Here is a 21,912-nt window from a genome sequence, read left to right on the forward strand (position 1 = left end):
GTAATAAAGAGTATATATTGAAACCAATAGTGTTTTAGGGAGAGTTAGCGAGGGCGGCATGGCGGACGCACTGCAATAAATGTAATAAATAGAAGTGTTCGTATACACCTCGCATATTTCTGACTTATAAACGACGTTAATATCAAAACGTCACATTCCACTTTTCTTCCCGGCTCCCGCGCGTAACGACGATGAATACCAGTAGGGGCTACAATGTCGTTTGTCGGATACAAATGTCAGAGCCATCACTGAGATCATTTGCGTTCGGGTAAGGATCGGCGGCGTTAGGTTAACTGAGCAGGAGTGGTAGGGGAAAGGGAGTAAACAAAGGACACGCCACAATAGAGACAATAACTCTCGGGTAGCGCGGGATAACTGAAAAGTCACCTAGTCAATTAAAGGGCAGCAGACGACAGGGAAAGTTCCACCTTACGCTCCCTCCTTATGGGTGTGACTACGATTAAGCGGAAAGAGATGAGATGATGCCGATGAGGTTTTCGTTGGGGTTTTCGGATGTGCTTAAATAGGTGTGTACCATGTGTATATGCAAACACACGTTTAATCGATAAAGGGTAACTAAGCACGTGTACACACACCCTGCATACTCATATGTACACAAACAAAGTCTTCCGGCAATGCAAGCACCGTAAACGTGACCTCGTTTAAAAGGACGTGGTATAGATTTAGGGTGGTGAATTTTTAAGTAGGAAAAATAGGTGTTTGCCTGAAATAAGACGGACAATTCAGCTAAAAAATTAAAACCAGATTACAAAATTTTTTAAAAATAAAAAAAAATATAATATATTATATTATTATTACTAATCAATTATAAATTTAAAAAAAAATACAACAAAACAATTAAGTTTTAAATTTTATTGTGAAAAATACAAACTCATTAATATATCATTCATGTATATTTTTATATAATTATTTATATACTACTATATATGGTACAACTTTATGCATTAATTTATATATATATATGTATATCAAACTGTTGCCAATTTTTCGAAATGTTTTTTCTTCATTATCACTATGCACATTAATCTTGTGTGGATTGAATTTAATTATCTCTCCGAAAATTTAATTTATTTTATTAAAATACATTCCAGCCGTGTTTTAGTCAGTTACGGTATTTCGCTGTTACAAATGTGTGCGTTTTTCATATTTTTATAAACCACGAGCTTATATCGCGAGTTGAGCCAAGATTACAGTGCACACTATACCTGTTGTTTAGAACGATGGCAATTTTTTGAAAAATGAGTTTGGGTAATAAATTTAACTCTTTAGGCGTCAACCAATGGGAATGTATTATTGCTCATTTAGGATGCAAATTGAAACCGAAGTGACGGTTTACCAACTAGTATAATGTATGTCGCGTTTCAGTTTTTTTTCTTTTCTAAAGCTATGTAAAATTGTTTTTTTATTATTATTATTATATCCCTATGCATTTGTAAAAGTTTTCTCACCGGCATGGTGAAACCCGTCGGGTGTGACGTTGGTGAACCGTTGAAGGGGAATTGAAGCGGCGGTGGAGTGTAAGGGTGGGAATAGGATTGTGGGTGGAAATTATACGCAACGATGCCCACCGGATGCTGCGCTCTGGTCCATGAATAAATCTCCAAGCCACAGGCCACGTCCGCCGAGTATGAAACAAAAGCCACGCGAGTTTTTCTGACGCTGTGGTGGATAAATTCTTTTATGTTGCTATAAAATCGTAATTATGACGACAGTGTTTTTACATTTTAGAAGTTCACCCGGCTATATAAAGCGTGTTCTACACGGTTGCTGTTGTGGTCGTTCAAAAGTGGATTTTCGAATTTTTACTGGTTCTGCAGCAGTGTATACATGTACATATATTATATACACAATATTTATGTATACATAGACAATGCACGTCGGCGTAGATGCGCAGTGTAAACTCTGAACAATTATTGTCTTGTGTATGTGTAGGTGTGTGCAACTAAAAGCCATCAAGCTGTACAACATATTGCGAATGTCTCAGTTTGTAGATACTGTTATAACAAATGTTCTTCAAAGTATCATTATACCTACACAGTTGAACAGTAGTTAAACAAATGGAGATCACGAATATCGGTCACCACGCTCACGCTCGACTTGTATATTATGCTTAATACCATTCAAACGTTTTACTATTTTTTTTTTAATATTTAGGCACTTAAAGTTTTACGACTCGATAGTTAAAGAATCGAAAATAGTTTCATAGTTTTATACCTAAATCGTACGATTGCACTGGGTGAATTATGATATTATTATACTTTCGAGATATTAAAGCAAAAACCATTGTTTTCGATATTTTTGATTTGAATTTTTCTGATTAATTTGGTATGGATTTTCGATAAATAAATATGATTTGATGTAAACAAGTAAGATAGCTGCCTATATACAAGGTAATTTGAAGGAATCGAAAATTTCCGGACATGTCATTCTTGTCAAGAAAAAAACAACCCACGATCTCGAGCTTATATTAGATTTGAGAGAGATAAAACGTTGTACGACCAAATAATAATACACTGCAATAATTCTATTAGACGTGTTGTCGTTATATTATACTATTATTGGTCTCAAATTTACTTTGTATTATGTATGTTTATTTTTTTATAGTTTATATTTTTTAAATCGTAAATTATATTTCATAATGGTTAACAATAATTTAATAGATTTATGTTCATCGACACTTTACATGTTGATAATAATCAAAATAAATGTCCACTTATAAAAAACCAATTTTTATTGGAATTTTTGGAATTCAACTTTTTATAAGTCCTTATAACTCTTTATAAGTACTATTTAAAAAACAATATTGGTATATATATTAATAATATTATTTAGGTAGATAGTAATTACAGTCAAAAAGTTATAAATAAAATTACATATAATATAATTAGTACATTTTAAAGTAATCTATTGGCTTTGTATGAAAATGCTCATAATAATACACATTCAACAACTAATTATTTAAATGTTCGATAGCAGTGATTAATAATGATTAGCAATAATATCATCTGTATCTGTCACCAGGTTTTTACCTCGCATAAAGGTACAAATAATTTTCCTCGCCCAAACGCTACAAATAATAGTCACCTAAACAACTATTATATTTTTGGTCAAAATGATTACCTTTGTCCAAACGACCACCGTCCTTTTTTACGGACGACGAAGTACACGGGGACAGATAGTATACATACATACATTTGTATTATCTAGTGCATCTTTACGTTGTAACGAAATGAGTTTTCTACGAAATATCATCTTCTGCTGTAGTATAACAGGTAGGTTATTTAATCTGATTTTATATTTTCAGAGACTACAATCAATGACTACAACAGATGGTGTATAGTATGATTTAAACGTAATTTTAATCATTTTGTAATGCATTTTAATTTTGAAATATTCAAGTATGATCTATAATTATTGGTCTTTGAATTTAGTGGAATTCAATGTTTTTTAAAAATAACTTTTTTTGACGTTTTTCGTTTCTGAATGCGTTAAAGTTGGTATGAAAATAATATATTACATCGAAAATGTGATTATTTTTATTTTCACGTACCAAAGTATTTCAATTAAAACATTTGAAACGTGTCATGTATAGTATAGTGCGTCATAATATATTACGTCGTGATATAAATTCGCAAAAACTTATGGACCTTAAAGTTTAACTGAGCATGAGATACTATGGTATGAGATTGTTACAGACGAATTTTTAACTTCGCGATACAGATCCCACTCGGTTTTAAACACCTATTAATATAATATAATACTAGCTGTTATGTGCACCTACATACTTTACGAGAACAAAAAAATAAAATAAAAGTTTTTAACAATGAGTCGTGGAGGAAAAAATAGTACTTGGTTGATGTATTGGGCTTAAGTAATTAATTAAGTTTTGGCCCGTGTTTTTAAATATGAATAATGGGTATTTGAATTGAAGTTTTAGACATTTTTCTTTACTTCAGCGTATAATAACCGACGTATTACTCTATCCAAAATCAGAGAAGAATTAAGTTATGGTAAAAAACTATAAAGTTATGATCAAGTTACTGTCAAGACAGCTTCACTGTACGTAATTAATTGTTATAGTTATTTAACAATCGCATATTAAACGTCTTTTGTTATCTTCGTAAATTATACAATCAAGCATTGCAATTTATATTAATACATTTTATATTATAAACATAAAATGTATTTAAATAAATAATAATTTTTTTTTAAACATTAAATTTAATTTATTGTGTACTTAATCGCTTTAAATGACTTATTCGTTTCAAATGATTTATTTTTCATTTTATACTATTATTAAGATTTTTTTTTTTAATTTAGTAATATTAGAAACTTAATTGTTGAAAAAATGTATTGAATATTTAAATTTTTAAGGTTTAATTATGCGAATATATCTTTGCATTTAACTAAAAGCGTTTGAGTTTTTTATTTGTGGATATATTTCAAGTTAATACTTATACATTAATTATAAACGTCAATTATACATATTATCCAATTAAAATAACAATTTATTAATTTATTTCAACTTCAGGCTTATAAAAATGAGTAGGTACAATAAATATTGTTTAATGGCTTAAACAGTAGAGTGCATTTCATAATATGCATATCAAAGGCGTCTTTTATATTTAATAATTCAAAATATTAATGCAAGTATGTGTGAAAGACGACAGTTTTCATTAAATTGAAAAAGATACGACAATACTTTTACACTGACAACGTTATAATACATTTTTGTATTTTTGACACAGCACGTGATCCGACTATAATTTAATATAGCAAGAAGAAATGTTCTATAATCTTGAAAAAAGTTACTTTGCTAAATGAAATCGTTTCCAGTTTCCGGAGTTTCGTTTCCGTTAATCGGCGCTTATTTTTGCCTATTAATATTTTCTGCGAAATACGTCTCTGAATCTAACGAAATTTTTAATCTCGATTTAGATGCTCGGCAAAATATACTATAAAGTGAAAAATTCTGGAATTAATATTATACACTACGTTACAAGATAATTATACAACCGATCATCATCGACTTGAATTTGATAAATCGACGGGTCATGCACTCGGGTTACACTTCGTAGTATTATGTTTGTATAGTAAATAATAATCTAGTGTATATATACGAATCGAGAGCGGGTGAATTAGCCCTCCGCGTCATTTAGTTTTTCGTATGTACGATTTTATGTTCATATATTTGTTATGTATTAGTTATTCGTAATTTAATATTATTTAATTATATAATAAATTATATTATAAATGAAATATATTTATATGTTTTATGTATATATAGGTACGATTGATACATACACATATTAAATTATATACTTTGTAATTTATTACTTTCCAATATTATGCCGAAATAAACTTATAGTCATTCAAATCATTTTATTTTAAAGACAGTATAATTACTATATTCTATTAAAACTTTTATGTTTAAAGAAATCATCATATTATTTGGTTAGTTTTTAAACTGTGGTTTGAATTAAGCATGTGATTAATTGGGTTATCATGGAAAAAAAATTAAATATTAGTATAATAATGTTAAATAATTAAAATGTACAAATGAATACAAAATATGCTTTTAAAAAAAAATACCTGAAAAAAAGACGCAATTTGTACCTGGAGTTTTGTGGAAAGCTTGAATTATTATTATTTGTATGTATAATATTCAGTTGTAGTAATACTAGTAACAATACGCACCGAGTACGTGCGATGTAACTAAAACTGAATATGTACCGAACTTGCAGTATTTTAGTTACCATTATTGTCGTGGACTGTGATTAATTCGTATATTGAGGTTTTTTGGGACACGACATAAAAAGATAAGCGCGTACGATTTGTGTGGAATGAATAAATAATAATAATAAAAAAAATCCAAAACAACTATATTATTTAGTAATATTAGAAAATATAATTATAGTTACTATTAGGTTTATTATTATTTTATTATATGCTACTCGGACATAAGACGTGTTCCTAATAAATTATGGTTAAATTCTGAGAGTTACAACTTATAAGTTACAAAGATGTCTTTACTCTTGAAACTCGACAATCTAATAAAGCTTCAGCGGTGAATATACAGCACCAATAGAACCATGTACTGTAAAATTCTTAGTATGAAATGGCGATATTCACCTGCCTTGTAAAATAGACTATACGAAAAATAATTGTATTTCTTATCATCTCATATCACGTTATAGTTTAAATATTATTTTTCTAAAACAATTCGAAAATACTAACAAGTCGAACGATTCGCCCGCGCTTATTTTATAAAAATATAATATTATATAATCCATTATTTACGCAATATTACCAGATACTTAAATGTATATTAAACAATAATATTTTATGCATATAATATATATGTTAAGACTTTATAATATATTTTTCAAGAGTAGACATCACTTTTTGTTATTGGAAATTCAATATTAACCAATAAAAATAACTCGTAAAAAATAGATCATCGCTAAAACATTTTTGATCTACATACACAAACATAACAAATAACAAAAGCAAAATTCTGCAAATCGTAACTTTTTAATGCTGCCAGTATAAAATCTTAGATCTGAAAGAAATATTTTTGAAAAGAAATATTGTTAATAATTTGAAAATTAAATGAAAATGAAAAAGAAAATTGTTTTGAAAAATAATATTATCAATATACGAGTAAATAAATAATATAGAAATGCAACGTTGTACAAAAAAAATTGATTTATTTGTCTCAATAACATTTAATGGACCAATCATGGAACACTAAATCATATTTATGAGACCATTAGCTCACTATTGATTCATTAAATGTTAATTGATTTTTTACACGACCCAACATAACATATAAAAAATTATCTTTAAATCAAAATTATGAAGTTTTCACGATGTTTTTTGGTTTTATTGGTTTGTAAGTTATTTATAATAATTCGAAAATTATGAATGACTCTAGTTTACTTATCGTTAATCGATTTCAAAATTTTCCATTATACAATAATATTACGATGTTTAAATAATGAAACAAAAATTGAAAAATTATTAAATTTGAGAACATTGAATTTTTGTACAATATATTATTAGATATGTGGAAAGCTTAAAGATTGGAACTTAAATATTATTTAATCGCATTTAAGCACTCTCTAAAAATAATATAATTACGTATGTTATTATGACCACGTTCATAACCACATATTTTAGAGTATTAATTGTTTTTGTCTTTTTTTATCCATCTTGATGATATATTGCTTTTGACTAAGGCCACTCAAAGAGGTATTTATTTTTTTTCTCGGTTATATGCATTTTTCTTTTATCGCACGTGTCATCTAAAAACCACCATATACGTATACAGACAGATCAGGGAATTGCCCCACTGAGAAGTCAGCAAAATGTATTTACAGTTTTCTTCTCGTAGTTTATAAATCACTACAACATTGCGAATAGATTAAATTCGAACACGCTGTCGTCATCAAATCCTATATCGCTTCCAAACATCCAAACACTAGTACACATTTTTATCATTAAGTTAAAAAAAAAAAAAAATTTATTTGGATTCTCTGCATTACCGTGATTAATTAACATTCGATTGTAGAAAATCGTTGTTTAAGATAATTACTAAAATTATTAAAAATCTAACCAAAATTTACAAATAATCAGTGAGTTGTTTGATCTATTGTTGTGGTGTTGTTTTCGGCAAAATGTAAATGTTGATTATAATTATAATTCGATTACAAATTACAATTTACCAACCATTCAAATCGTGGTCAAATAAAATGCGATATTTGTCGCATTAAAACGACGAGGTACACCAGTTGTGCACGGAAAACGTCATTGCATTAATGCGTTGTAATTGCATCATTTGAATCAAACTTCTATTGTGTATAGACGCGAAGAACAAAAATGTGTATCAGTTAAATCACAACACGTACGTAATAGTACCTAAACATACACAATAAATTGGGTTCGAACGAGTATCTGGTACTTGGCAGGTATATTTTTGCGAGTTATATGACTAATGAGATTACTGAGTATTATCGAAACTCTCGTCTCCAGAATGCGTTCTACGATAATGGATTTAATTTGAAACTCGTATACACAAATAGAAAAGTCGTCCTGACTATATAAACCAAAACAATCGGTAAATTTAATTTTCAAACCAACCCTAAACTAATATTGGTTTAATCTCGCCTCGCTATTGCACTGTGCAGTGTGTCGACAACGTCCGACAGTTTTAACCGGAAACCCGTACTGCGGCATGCATAATCATATTGTAGGTACGATGAATTACGTGTTAGCAGTGGAAGGCCACAGTTCGAGAAAACGAAGACAGGGTTGCTGTGTAATATAATATATAGTATATATGTTTGTATAATGACGATAATAATCGTGTTAGAGATAACGTTATTTATACGCGAAAAAATATATTTTAAAAGCGTATACATACCACGTTGAAAATCTAAGTGATTGATGAGTCGATAGTTTTCGAAGTAATACCGAAATCACATACAGCAGGGAGTTCTAGTAACTGTTGTTAATTCCGCCAATCCCTGAGGTAGCTTAACGGTACAAATATGCAGCTGATGGACGTGAAAAACAATTGTAAACTCGAGCAAAAAAATCTTTTATTATTATTATTGCTTCCAGTAACCTTCATAAATTATTATTGTATTCAATTTCGGTCGTTTTACTATCGAAAATAATAGTTTTAACAACTATAAACCTATTTGAAAAAAAAAACTATAACGATAATAATAAAGATAAAACGTCTGCAAAGTCAGACAAATCATACACTCTATTAGAAATTTCTCGTGACATTTTGGACCGAAGGATATGTGTGCAACTCCGCTCAAAATTTATATTAAGGCGGTTAATTTAAATCAATATTACATGTAACAAAATTAGTACCTACTTACGGCGGAAAGTTCTTTTTTTTTATAGAAATTTACTTACGGTCGTTTGATCATGTACAAATGGTAATTGAAAAATAATGTCGAAATCTGATAAATATCTACAGAATTCATAAACGTTTAATAAATATATTATTATTAATATAGGTACGTATTTAGTGCTGAAAACAATATTAGAAACTCAATCATTCATTGATAAGTCTTTTTTTATTTTATAACTAATTTACTGCTGACTGGCGAAAACTGTTCCTTGTTTTTAAGTTATAACTTAAAATTTTGTTGAAAAATTATTACTCCAAAATTATCACTAACAATTTTCAACTATCTACTTCATTAATTATCGTATTGTATTACATCGTCATAAATTAATATTAAATTCTTGTACAGGAATCGATAACGCAGTTCATAAAATGTCTGTAATTAAATATATATATTATTTTATCAAATAAGGTAATTTTAAATTTTGTTCTTTTACTGAATACAATTAATTATTTTATAATATTTGAGTTTTGTGTATAAACTTGATTATATTGCTATAATATTAGCGTTTTTGCTATAGAATATGGTAGTTTTTATTTTCATTTTCAAACATGTGGAGAATAAAATTAATTCAAAATTTTAATTGAAAATAAAATGTTAATAATTATGATGAAACTCATTAAGCATAGTCTATTCTTTTTTAATATAGTTAGTTCTCTAGGTACATATTCTTATTATTTATATTTAATTTTTATAAAATTTTTAGTGTGAAAATTATATATAATTTATCATTAAACTAATTCTATCCAAATCAGAACGTATAATTTATTTTTCTATTATACATTTTAAATATTGATAATTGTTGAGTTATGTTTAGGGGATGTTTTTCTAAGAAAATTATCGCATTTTAATATTTTATGTTTGAAACGAAAAAAAAATAATTGGATGCTATTTAAATTGTCGCACGGGTGGTAACACGAGTGATTCGAATCATTTTAGTTTTAAACATAGTTTTTTATTTAACTTTGGTAGTTTTGGGTACCTACTACCTACAATCATCGTGCGTAGCATGATGGTAAATATTGTTTTAAGTCGACGTTGGACGGATTTTACGTTCTTGTAACCTTAAGGCCTCCATAATTAAACGATAGGGAATATGCAAACGACTACTATCGTTTTGACTTTTACCTCTGACCTTAGAAATGCGGTATGAATAGTTAACATGCCAATACACCAAACCAGCACATACACGAGAAAAATATACACACACTCATTCTTTATGAAATTTTAGTCAAAAATCTACTTTTGTAATTTATAGTGTTAAAATGAATACGTATATATGAGATGTCAACATGTTTTCTCGTTTTCCCTTAAGGTTAATACTATAGGACAACGTGAAAACGTAGTGTCGCGTTCCATTTACGGAATATACGTCTGTAAATCAGTTATATTACTCTATGTATATGGATTTCGGAATAAGCCCGCGTGTTTACATGCATCAAGTATCACACGGATACTGTGGTATGCGAAATGCGTACGTCCGTATTAGTACACGATGTTTAAGTAAGTGTGTGTGTGCCCGTTTCGCTTCGTGTCGTGAATATAGTCACCTCTAACCGACGCAAACCGAACAACGTTTTCGGGCCCAACGGCGATTGGGACGGGATGAGTAAACGGATTTTAAATCATCGCTGCGCGATATTATTGTCTACTGCTCGGGGCGGCGCGGCAATACGTTTTTATTTCCCTCGGCAACAAGACGAAAACCTTACACAAATTTATAAACAACGAGCGTTTCAAAGCAAAATATGTGATTGTACATTTTACATAATAATAACAATTATAATACATGATGGGAATTTACATTTGTGCAAGCATTAGTTGCTATACGTGTACATACAGTCGTTTGTAGACCGCCGAAAGCGGAAATATATATCATCTGGTTGGGAGGGGTGGAGGGTGAAGAAAAATAGAACGTTCTTAGCCATGAAAAATGTATGTAACTTATTTAGATTCTCAGCGGAACGATGAATGTATTGATTTTAAAATGAAGTGTGTTTTATGTTTTTGTTGAATAAACACTTTCGGGAATAGTAAAAACACTTCGATTATCAAAAATGCGGATGGTTTCTGATAGAAATATGGATTTGGTTGTTGCTTTGGATGTTCGAAAGCGAAAGTTTCTTAGAAATAAATTTTATAATCTGGAAAAGTAAAAAAAAAAAAAAACTAAGGAAAAACGAGGATTCATACTCAATCTAATCTTCACAAAATGTTTATATTAAACATTTTCAAAATATTTTAATTATATTCGAGCTATTTTTTAGGCATGAATTTTTAGTTTTTTTTTATGTAAATGTTGGTTAAAATGATTTACTATTAAGAAATGCTTAAAAATGTATACTTATAAGTTTTTAATTTCTCAATTAAAAAATAACAAAAATCTATTGTCACGGTATTTTTTTTCTAACTGATTAAAGTATCAAAAATTTACAAATCATTTTGTAGTTAAAAATTCATGAAAATGTTTGTTTTCATATAAGATTTTAAAATGTAATACAAAGTTCTTTGTAAGTTTTACAAACTTTATACAAAAACAAATTCTTCCAGAAAGTCAAATTTTAAGTTAAAATTTGAACGAAATTACTTATTTAAAGATAAATAACGATGTTAATTATTTTGATATAATTTAAAAATATTATTCTTTGGAAATTTAAAATTTTTACGTAAGTATTTTATATTATTATTATAAATTTTACTAAATTCAGTATCATTTTTGATTTATTTTAAGATATAGTTTATATTATATACTATGAATCTATTTTTACTATTTTACGGTATTAAATATACGGTCACACATATGTAATTACATTTTAAGTTATATAAGTTTATATAATATGGTATTTATATATATACCATTATAATAATAATTAAATACTTATAAAGTTATTAAGTTATATTATAATAAATGCAATATTTTAGGAAACATTAAATAAGCTTACTGTAATACTAAAATTAAAATAAAGAACTTAAATGTAGCAATATCAAAAAAAAAAACAGTCTCCGATCAGAATTGTTTTCGTATACAATAATATATCATTCAATTAAAATTTATCACACCCGTAATAATTGTAACCCACTCGACACCTAATTTACAGCAGAGTACCTACTCGTCTACATTTTTTTTTAACTTTATTTTTATTTATCCTTTTCAGACCCATTCTTGGCATTTTAGTTGACCTATAAAAATAAAATGAGTTGGTATTTTATTTGTATTTTTTTCTTTTAGTACATGTAATAATATATACATTTGGTTTATTGACATTAATTTCGTTAAATACACAATATCGTGTACAATTGCCGACCGTAGCTCCGTTGAAATTAAATTTTGATCATATTTTATTTTATTTCCTTAAATATTTTATAATACTCCCAGCATCCATATTTATTATTATTATTATTTTTTCAAGTGCACAACTTAATTTTATTTTACATTTGCAACGATTTTAAATTTAATATTTTTAAAAAATTGTTCGCATTTTTAATCCTAACTCGAGAATATAGTATTTCTAAAGTATTATTTAAAAAGTCGTTATTTATTGAGAAATATTTTGGAAGTAGTGGTATCTGATGTTTGACAACAATATAAATAAAAGTTAAGTTTTTGATTATTTTTATATTTCAAACATGTTCGTTCTAGATTAAGGTTATCGCATAGTTTAAGTTTTTATTTTGATTTATCGTTTGGAGGTTCCCGCTCGATTCCATGTGGTGTTTGATCTACCATTATTATTTTTCCACTTCAATATACAACTAATACATGCGTGAAATATACAGCATTACAAGCACTAAGATTGCGCATTTTAATTTGTATTATATTATTATTTATAAAACAAACAAGGTATTGAACACCTATAGTTATTATACCATGTTTGTGATCATCGCTAAAAAAAAATGGCCTCTCATAACACATACGTTGTAAGACTACCAATTAGATTAATAGATTATTATAATATAAATATATACAACAATTATAATTGTATAATAATATTAATAATTGTTCTCACTAATAGTTTATTAAGACGTTATTCTACTATTTACGTTCTGTCGGTTCTGATAAGTATCATTACGCTGATGAGGCAAAATATTTATTTCAGCCTTTACATACAAGTATAAATTATAATACTCACTGATAGTTGAATAATAATATATAGAATTTTTAATTTTCATCATAACATAATAATATCATGTGCATTGAAACTTGAAATCAATAAATGGACTTATTGTGAAAATTGACTTTGATATAACTAAATTAGTTTTCCTAAATTTACGAATCATTTATTGTTAATTGTTTAATAGTATTTGAGCAATTTCACGTGAGTATTAACCACGTTTTGTTTTTGTCATAATGATAATATATATTATATTTCTAAAAATCAATCTGTTGATTAGAAAATAGTATCAAATGCCGTAACCAATAGTCAAAATCACACGTTTAAGTACTAAAATTGCCTATACATTGCGCCGGCAAATCAATAGGTATATTGTTAAAAATATAATATGTCCATTAGCAACAACTTCTAAACAGTAAAGTTTAGACAATATGTATAGTTGTCCGAAGTCATTTATTCTCGTATACATTGTGGAATTCTCATTATGATTTGTCTACTGAGGATTGCTGTACAAATTAATAACAACAAAAGTATTTAGTCTTTACTTTTTATGTATCTAATATATAATATTAAATACTGTAGGTATTGACTAATAAAATATTGCTTTCGGACAACGTGTGACGGTCAGCGATCGTTTGAGAATGTATATAGCTACTGAAAAGATGTAAAAAAATAAAACTATGATAATATTATTTATCACATAATGATTGCCATTTTAGTCAAATTTTTATTTAAATAAAATATTAAATATTATATGTATAATATTACATTTCAACGAGGTATGTCGTCAAAAACATTCTTTTTTAGAGTATTTTCGTTCATGATCTTGGTATGATCACATAAACCATTTAATCGAAATCATATTTAAATTACACACATGTTATTATCATTATATCATAGTAAATGCGGATCGTGCACTCGTTTATTATAAAATGGTCTGTGAGAATATTTTGATCCGTGTTCCGTTTACAAAAACCGATCGTGTACAATTATTATATATCTGTTGATATGTGCATATTAAATTATTTTAACGAATAAGTGACAGAAGTTGATTTCCTCGAAAAGTTTTAAATACGTATAGTGATCGCATGTGAGCCTCAAGAGTTTGTATAAGTACTCATTTGTTACTCTCTTCGATGTTATGATATCCGTCTATGGTGATCTAGCACGGAAAAAAAGACGAGAGAAAAAAAACGAATGTGCATAAGAGATTGATGAAAGTTGAACCGATAAACTGCATTTTTGTGTAGAAAGAATAATAAACCACTTATTCAATAAATAGTAATTGTGCACGCCGTCTGTGGTTTTCAAGGTAAGTAGATTTATACGTTAGTTAAACGTTGATTGTTCTTAGTGACCAAATTTACAGTTCAAAGAATGCTCACTTTTCAATTTTAAAGAAAACAATTCTTAACGACTAGATGAAAAAATGATTTATTAAAAAAAAAAAATACGATATTAATAATTTTATTTCTTCAAGCTCGTGGACGGCATTACAGGATTGCGCATGGACTAAAACGTAATGTACATTCATCATTGGTCAAAAGTAGTCAATATTTTGTTAATAACTTCCGTTTATATTTTATTTGTTTATTATGTGGTTTATGTCAGATTATATATTTTTTTTAAACGAGCTAACTATATTTTTAGACAATAATTTACGGCACTAAATTTCGGATAATAACAAACAGATTTCTGGTTTTTTTTTTTTTTTATTTCAGACGGATTTAATTTGCAATGATTAATTATAATAATACGTATGCACACTAAAATGTGTAGTATTGTATTTACGTAACAGATTTTCGCGTGACTTTATTGCGAACTATACAAATAAATAGATAATATTTTTAAAATATTGGAATATAAAAATGCAAACTTTTACGCTCAATGCATATATCCGAAAAACGTGTTACATTTGAGTAAGAAGTACGAGTTATTAAATAAATTATAAAAATTTGAATGAAATGGCAATCATTTTATGATAAATAATATTATCATAGTTTATTTTATTTTAAATTGAATATTATATTAAATTGAAAATATTATGATCATTATTATTTTAACAGAATTATATATTATATTAATCAAAGAGCATAGGTAATTTTATTGGACAGTATATTATAATATATAAACAGATAACAACCTGAATAACTTGATTTTACCCATGTTAAATTTAATTTTAATGTATGTTGAATATCAAAACTTATCTAACAATAATATTATTTAGTTGAAAATAGGACATCAAAGGAAACAACATTATATTGTGAAATAGTAAAGGGTTGCTTTACTTTATAATAGCACCTTGTAGGAATACAACTTTCTTGTGATACTTTTTCTTTAATTGAATTTGAGTTGTATTGTTTAAAGTTTTAAATCAATTTATCTACAGACTAGTCGAATATTTTTATTTTTAAAAGTCAGAATTTATTACCTTGTCAACTAATACATATATTCAATCGGCAATAATGGAACTAAATAAAATACTACAAAAAAGAACTCGTAATATCGTAGTGTTCTATTATTGAATACAATACGTATGTATTTTCAACTGATTAACGGCCAAAATTGGAATAGAAATTAATTGAATTTCACAAGAATTTTGACGACGATCTACATATGCGTTAGAGGTCAATCGAATTTTGGGTATCGGAACGCTGCAGTCATATTATTATCGCGAAGAACCAATAGAATTGTGTTTTGGATAGATCTGTTGAAGTTCGCGATTATTGATACAAATATCTACAATTGATGTGTTTCCTGCCCAATCGGGACGGATAATACTATTTTTGAAATTAACTGGATAAAGTTTTTCCTATTTAGTAACGTCGTTGTTAAAGGAATTTATAATATGTATATATATTATATGTACAGCGCTTAATCATTACCAACGATCGATTGTTCGTTCACATGACTGCCTCTAAACCATTTCAAAGTTGTTGCGTGCGCAAATTCCAGAACATTGGGCATAAACATTTTAATGTGAAAAACAGCTTTCAATCAATTTCATGAGTGCGCACTACACCGTCTCAAAAATACTCGGAACTCATACTCAGGAAACAGTTGTATCTAACTACTAAATGAATAAAAAATACGATACTACGATTGGACTTAATCTTACTTAGTGAATTCAGAATAAAATATACAGAGCGTACTGATTTTTAAAAACGGAAAAATATTTTTGAGTTTTCTGGTTAATAATGGAGAAAAATATATTATAATCGATTTTCACTTATTATATCAACCGTTTAGATGTTTAAATTTTTAAGAAAACTCAAAATGTGAGGATATATCACTGTGCAATTTTCTAGCGCACTGCAATATCATGTTCTCCAACGATACATTATCACTTTATCAGACATGTTGAGAGTAGCCTGTTCACGACATGAGTTAGAGAAATACAAGTTTGTACACTTTGTTACGAGAAAATCCCTTAAAAGCCTCAACAAACATCCAACTTTGTTAAATTTTAAAATGAAAAGTCAAGAACCTTTGTTATATTACTTCGGAAGTAAAAAACAATTACAACTTTCATATCGTTTTTATGAATTCACCATGAAGTATAGTAACGTAAAATTATATTTTGATAAAAATAGATTTTAGCTTTTTATATTAAATCGTTAACACAAATTAAAAAAAAAGAGTATTTCAGCCTTCAAAATGTTTAAATAGTTTTTATAATTAAATAGGCCGGTATATATAAGTCATAGTATAAACATATTAATATTTAGTTCATTTAAACATAATACATTTTTTTTGTCTTATACATCAATGATATTAATTTAAATAAACTAATTAAAAAATCGATTAATACACACACACACACACAATACACATAATATATAGGAATATATTGTTGAAATATTGTTTATTGGACGTAAAAAAGTTAATGAATAACTACTTAAAAAGTTCATTAAAAAAAAAATTACGTTTTATAATTTATATTGCAATTTTTCATACTTTTACTATAATTTTTCTCAAATTATTGCAGACTTACAAAACTGTAAAATACTAACACGCATTGTAATTAGAAATATTTAGATAATCTGGGATATCAACGTACTCATATAGATATTAATTGTAATCAATTATTAATTTAATTAAATAATTCCAATAGTACCTTTTAATAATTTGACGGTTAACATTTCAAATCGTTTTTCGAACCAAATACTAAGAAAAAAACAAAATATTCTATAAAATATATCGTTATTATATTAATATGTACATAAAATTAAAAAGCATTATTCAACATTAGCCATTTGAAATAAACATCGAGTTAAACCTTAACCATTTAAATCACAATGACCATGATCTTACCAGATCTTAAAGAGAACATAATTTTTTAATAAATAATATAGGATATTGATGAAAAATTCGTAAAAAAAATAACATAGAACACTGTGTAGGTATATTTTTTCGTAATGCATTTATAATGATCAACAATAAAATTATAGTTATGTCAACAAATAATAAAATAAAGATAAATAAACTAATAGAACTGATGTGATTTTTTAGAACTACATTTGTAATATCGTTTACAATAAATTGTGAATTTTATTTTTAAAAAAGATATAAAACGTAATACGTCTTTATAGTTATACATATACATAAAATCATAATAACGGTTATGGCTCAAAGAGGCTTTGATATTTGAAGTCATTGCAAGTCGCGTACTAATTTTCTCGAAATAATCATAGCAAAATTTAATAAGAATAATAATAAAACGCGTATGGGGTCGAGATATCACACGTTATCTAAGAGGTGTTGGAGGCGGGCAGTTACTATCACTTAAAAAATATATCATAAACACGACAAGGCGATTAAATAGACGCGTTACAAATGAGAATTCAGAGAAGGTTGAAGGAAATGCACTTATAAAAAAAAAACATGTACATGACATAAATAAACACGAAATGCATATAAAAACTTACGAGCCCAAGATAAATAGTAATAATATATATGGCATTTTATGTCAAGGGAGCTGCCAAACTAGAGATTTGTTATATATATATATATATATAATAGTATGATCCTGTCAAAGTCTACGGAGGCGGCTCACGAATTTCAAGTGGTTTTACGTATTACTATTATTATTTCTAAAATCTTATCATTATTATATATATGTGTGTGTAGTGTATACATTTAACACGCAGTGTTTCCTTTTCAGGACACGACCATTACCGTTGTGGAAGAGGTTGACGGCCGATTATGTGTACTCGTTCGAAGAAAATACCCATCGCTTCGGAATTATTAACGTCAAAGCTATTCAGAACATGTGGTAAGTGAATTTAATAAATATACAGTACAAGTATATACACATTATTGGCACGCGCTTATGAATAATATGTCGTAATTGTTTCTCTTAAAAATAAGTCTGGTTTATTGCATACGATAATTAATGTGAAATGTGTTTGTAAGTCCCCACGTAGAACGTTGTCGGAGATTGATGACGACAAACGCTCAAATATTATGTTTATAGTAGACAGAATGATTATTTGTCATCGAACCTATCGACGTCACAGGAACTGCGTGGAATATTTTTTATTTTTTTTTTTATTTTTTTATGTTTTTCTATTAATTGTCCTTAAGTATTAAAAACGTTTTTAATATATTGCTCGCAGCTGCTCGACGGACAAAAATGTACTCTTAAAATTAAACTTTAAAACATCGATATTATTCACAATCCGCGTAACCGCGTTCAAAAACTATTGACCCTTCAAAGCGAGTGTAACAACGGAGAACATAATATTATTATTATTATTATTATTATTATTATTATTATTGCAGAACGAACTATGATTAGTCGAACGCTGTTTAAAAGCCCGACGACGACGACGACGATGAAACAATAATAATAATAATAATAATAATAATAATAACAATACTAAAAGCACGACGGCCGCCGGAGATTTTCTTTGTTGACCACTACAAACACATACACGGTTTCGGGTCCGCGGAGGTTTCGCATTTAATATCGCATATTGTTTGCCGATAAGATCCGGACAAAAGTTTTTGACGTTTCTACGCCCGTCGCGGTTCCCTACGACGCGCAACCGTCCGTGCAAATTATTACGTCGCCGTAAAACGTCTCGTATCATATGACGTGCTTCTTAACACAAAATGTTGTTTCACGCGAATTCGTCAAACCGAAAAATGTTTACAATTCATTGCTTACTATTTTAATAAGAACATGATGGTATTAAATTATAGCGTATACTTTTATTAAATACTATTACATTAATGATAATTACCGTTTTCTACAAGTCAACACAGCATTACCTACATAATATTGTGTTAAGTATATCAAAATCGTTTATTTTTTATTATTATTATTATTTTTTAATGTGCAAATCAAGATAGTACTTTAGAGTTCTATAAAAACAAATAACGAAATAAGATAAATCGAAAATCGAAAATGGTCGTAATAAACGTCATTATTCTGTCTTTTTTACAGACGAATCGATGTCATTTCACGTATAGTGTTATAGACACACATGTCAATTTGATTATTTTTTTTTTAAATGGATCCTTGAATGCACCTGATCTTCGTTCCCCTATTTCCTCACATGTTCTACCTTAACACGCCAATCGTTCGACGTTTCGACTCATTCAACTTTCTATACACGCAATAATTCCTTATACAAAATGATTTGCCAGTTCTGGCCAATAATTTATAAGTTATAATTTAAGACGTTTAGTTTTGTTATCTATGATTATCATAACTATTACTAATATTTATTTTTTGATTTCGTTTAATTTCATTTATTTTGTATGAAACATAAATTAACTTCAAACTAGTGTTAAATAAAATAATATAATATACTTAACAAATTTCTAAATCGTGCATAACGATAATGGAATCGCCCGTAGAGAATATATGCAATTATTAAAATATAAAATATACGAATCAATTTTTTTTTTTTGTGGTAATAAATTTAATAATTTATTCATATCAGAATATAATAAAATAACTAAAAAATACATATATCCTTTCTATAAAAATGTATAGAATTTTTTCGCTGTCTTATACCTGTGTTCTCCAATCGAGAATGTCGAAAATCTGAATTATAACTAAATAACTAAATTAAATATAACTATTAGAAAATTGCCATTATGTCCAACTATAGTTTTAGTCCTATACAGTGTGCATATTGTTTCAATGGTTTGTCGAAATCTAAGTTTTTTTTTACTTTTAGTCGAAATTATTCAATATTATAATAATATGATCTGCATCATAAATCATAATTCTCTACATTATTGTTGTATATTATATAATATATTATTTATCTCTATGCGTACTCGGAACATTCCAAACTTAAACGAATACGCCTCCGCCACCGAGCTATATTATACATTAATTAAGTCTATTTTCTTCAAAGTACACGACGTTTCTAATGGCTTTAAAACCAAAACTTTGGCGTTTGTACTTAGTTCCTCATGCAGACTGCAGAACCTAATTAATTCACTGGAGAACTCGAAGGTGAGATGCATTTTTAGAGAGGTCGGTAGTTGAGCTTATATAGCGACACGTGTTCATAACCTGTATTTTACGATAATAAAACTGATAAGATCTTTTATAACCAGTTGTTTTTAACATTTGAGCCATCTGATCAATCAATTATAACATTTAGACCAACCGTCTGCCATCTGCAGTCCTGTTCACCGGTAAGCGGTACAAATGTTTATTATTATAGTTCTAATGTTACTGCCATAACATGTTTTTGTTTTGGGTTATTAGACTTGTTGTTAAGTGAACTACACATTAAGCACATGCCTTTTCAAATTAAATATCTAAAGTGTTTAATGTTTTTGTGTTTCGAAACATTATTTTCTATAACTCGAACATTCTTAAACCATCCATACAGCAGTAGAATTATGTTCTGTAGTTTAATGGAAAACTCAAAAAAAAAAAAAAAAAAAAAAAAAAAAAAAAAAAAAAAAAAAAAAAAAAAACAGATAAGACTTCAGTCTTATCAACATTCATGGTTATTATATTAATAATAAGTAATAAATAATTATATCTTATGCCAGAGTTAAATTTTTATCATCAATAATAATATTATGTCAATTTATTAAATTTTAACTTATTATTAATTTATTTTATTCACCAATCATAATATTATGTTTATTAATGGTATATACGTTAGGTTATGTTTTAAAAACATTCAAACAAAACTATTTTCAATAAAAACCATCTTACTTTATGCACGACGTGTGATGACGCATTTAAATCACACTGTTATAAAAATCTGTGTTAGGAGCAAATTCAATAAAAATTCATTTGACTATTGACAATATATAGGATAGACTATAATATGTTCTCCCACGTAAAAAGCGTCGGATAGCGGATGCAATGACGCGACGGAATGTAATTTCGCGACAAACAATGTACAAATTAATATGTTATGTGAAGTGCGGATAATGGATATCAGCATAATATGTGTATATCGCGATGGCACATCTATGTGCGAGTCGTGTGTTGTGTAATTACTTCGATTGAAAACAAAATAGTAACACAACAATACTGCAACTATAAATTCTAATTCCTAATGAACATTCCGTGATATTCTGTTTACTTTAATAAATTTGGTTCGCAGTGAAGTCATGTATTATATTATTTTTATTCGGTCTTTAGAAAAGTTATATTTTGAATGCTATACGCAATCATTTCTCCTATTGTCATGTTCGTATTGTATATAGTATAATATTATATATATATTTATTTCTAGGTAAGTATATTCAATAATATATTTTAGGAAACGTTGCACGGAAAATAAAATATTTAGTCATGTATTTATTTATTCGAATAACAATACTTTTTTTTTATTATTTTCTCAAAACATACAAATGGCAAA

The 21,912-nt window shown here is 27.8% G+C and overlaps 1 protein-coding gene across 2 annotated transcripts in view; it reads left to right on the plus strand.

Annotated features, from left to right (window-relative positions):
• LOC113555607 (potassium voltage-gated channel protein Shaw-like) overlaps nt 1–21,912 on the plus strand; it is a 185,168-nt gene that overhangs the window by 22,143 nt on the left and 141,113 nt on the right. For both annotated transcript variants that reach the window (XM_026960063.2, XM_026960064.2), the window contains exon 2: nt 18,225–18,335. The gene's annotated coding sequence lies outside the window, so the exon portion shown is untranslated. The remainder of the gene's footprint in view (nt 1–18,224; nt 18,336–21,912) is intronic.

This window comes from Rhopalosiphum maidis, chromosome 4, assembly GCF_003676215.2.
Source record: "Rhopalosiphum maidis isolate BTI-1 chromosome 4, ASM367621v3, whole genome shotgun sequence".
Taxonomy (NCBI): Eukaryota; Metazoa; Arthropoda; class Insecta; order Hemiptera; family Aphididae; genus Rhopalosiphum; species Rhopalosiphum maidis.